Source organism: Rhododendron vialii, chromosome 10a (genome assembly GCF_030253575.1).
Source record: "Rhododendron vialii isolate Sample 1 chromosome 10a, ASM3025357v1".
In the NCBI taxonomy this organism is placed as follows: domain Eukaryota; kingdom Viridiplantae; phylum Streptophyta; class Magnoliopsida; order Ericales; family Ericaceae; genus Rhododendron; species Rhododendron vialii.
Window position 1 is genome coordinate 3,806,357 of NC_080566.1, and position 2,639 is coordinate 3,808,995.

Consider the following 2,639-nt stretch of genomic DNA (forward strand, 5'->3'; position numbering starts at 1 on the left):
TTTTCAACATAAATTAACAATACCATTTGAAATACAAAGTCCTCACAATCGTACGTACAATACCCCAAAATACAATACAATTTCCGATTCAATAAATTGGTCTACGAATACAATCTTTCAAAGTAGGAATTTCATAACAAAGTCGTTTGTTATACAAGAATAAAGTACTCTCCAAAATAGCTTTAATCGATAATGTCAGCATGCACTCCAAGTACTCCATGACCATGACCATGACCTGCAATGAACCTGAAGTGGTAGGTTGAGCAAACACGTGCCCAGTAGAGAAATCTACACAACTATTATATACGAATGGAATGACAGGTGGAATGAATAACAGAAGCAAGGTACGGTATCTCAAATGAAGAAACGAAACACAACTAGTAATTTTCCCAAGGTCGAAGACATAAATGAAGTACCGTGACTACACACCAAAACTCTAATTCAACCACGAGGACTTACTATCTATATGATTTTCTCATGACTACCACTGTTCCTCATATCACTTTGAATCACCAATCCGATATCTTGACTTATGAAACTATCGTAATCAAAGAATCGCAACACCAATGTCTTTCGTATCACTTACTTACACTTTCACAATGATAGCCCATTTCCATTCACATCGTGTCACAATTTCCTCATCATTCTGTATCATGAGCAAAAGCTCCTGTCGGGCCAATTAAGAAATCCCGATACTCCCCACCAGTTCCGTCCTCACTGATGGAGCTAATTCAAGTCACACATCAAAGGTCACCATACCACAATTCCTTCGATATACTTTACAATTTAGCCATTCATCTCAGTCACATATAATGAATTCACAACAAAAACTCATTCACATAGAAGTAGTACAGATAATTTCATCTCAATCAACTCGCAATCGTTACATTAGTAGTTTCTCATCACCATACAAGCACTCACACATCAAAAGATAAACTCTCACAACGAGTTCATAGATTTCCACCTTGCAACTCGCAAAATCGTATAAGTTACGCAAGAGGTGTACCACATATCAAACACAAGGAAATGTCTCATGTATCCATGCCTAGCGTTGTTTAACTCAAAGAAATATTCTATGTGTTCGTTTTTCACTTCGCATGTCAACACATACAACCTTCGGCCACCTATACTCCTTATATTCTCTAAACCCTCGTTTCGGTGTCAAACGACTCATACGGAACCCAACGACCACTACCAAGCGTTAAGAATACCACTAGCCTCGTCAAACCATTCAACTAGTACTCAGGGGAACCTAAGAACACCCATGTTTCACCCAAACGATTCTAAGGAAAAAGGATTTCCCAACGTATACGAACATATCTATCTTATTTTGGCTGCCAAATCTTATCGGTTAAGAATTGGAAGATGAGACCACCACCATTGGAAAGTACATTTCCGGTACATGAATTTCGATATAAAATTTGCCCAAAACAGAGTTCGGATGAAAAAGTTATGCCCGTTCGAAGTTTTGCCAAAATGCTGAATTTTTCATTTCCTACCGGTAGGACACAATTTCCTACCGGTAGGAGACCACGATTTCACGAAAATGACATTACTGGACAGCTTTTCTACCGGTAGGACCAAAACTCCTACCGGTAGGACCTGGGTTTTCAGTGCACGATTTTCAGACTCCATCAGAACATTTCTAACAACGAAAACAACGATCTAAGGCACGATTCAAACACCAAATCAACACATACACACATAATAGAAATGAGAAATCCCTACCTCAAGGGTTTTGAGTAAAACCCGACCCTTTGACCCAGTCAACCGTAGCTCCACGAGGTCCGATCATGATTTTTCTTGGATATTCGGAAAGCCCGTACTCCGAATAGCAACTTTAATACTCGGGTTTTGTCCGGAATCTCACCCTAGGTGAATGAAATCGAAGAGAGAAGAGAGGAGAGAAAGTTTCGGAGGAGAGGAGAGAGAGAGACAGCCGTGAGAGAATGAGAGAATAGAGAGGAGAAATAATTCTCCTGGGAAGAATTATAGAAGTGGGGAGCAATCCCCCGCTTCTCGCACCACACACTCACACATGCACCTCTCACATAATTACCTTTATATCCTTTTACGAACACGTCACCCCGAATATCCGTACTGTCTATTTAGACGGGCCGTACGTTTATAAAAGAAAAAATATAACCTCAAAAATACGGGTCTCTACACATTGAAACTACCGAACTCCGATTTCAACGTGGTTAGAACCGTTGAAAAGAAATGTTGAGTCTACTTTCTCACTCAAGTTATTATGATTCATAATTATTTACACATTAAAGCATACAATGATCTTACCTTCGAAGAGTCAAAAAAAAAAAAAAATTTTTGAAATTCTAATCATCGAAGGACAAAGAGATAAAAAAAGAAGACAAGAAAGGAACAAAAGAGGGTAATATCCAAGTACCTTTTGGGTGCTGCAAATTGGGTGATTCCAAACTTGTAAGTTGCCAATATACTGGCAAACTATGGTTTGCCAGTGTTTAAACTTTTTTGTATGGTTACCTACTAACAACTTTTTTGTATTCTTTTTATTTTTGGTCTTGAATAAGAAAAAATTAACTAGGCCAACTGGGATATTTCAAACTTCATGGTTTGATCTGGCATATCATCGGGTTAAGGTAGTGTACCTACTACGGATA

The 2,639-nt window shown here is 38.6% G+C and overlaps 1 long non-coding RNA gene across 1 annotated transcript; it reads right to left on the reverse strand.

The window, feature by feature from the left end:
- Positions 1-1,959, reverse strand: LOC131304775 (uncharacterized). Its single transcript, XR_009192469.1, has 2 exons — positions 1,729-1,959; positions 1-246 (listed from the first exon to the last, which is right to left on the reverse strand). It is a non-coding gene; the product is annotated as an uncharacterized LOC131304775 (long non-coding RNA).
- Between the last annotated feature and the right edge of the window lie 680 nt (positions 1,960-2,639).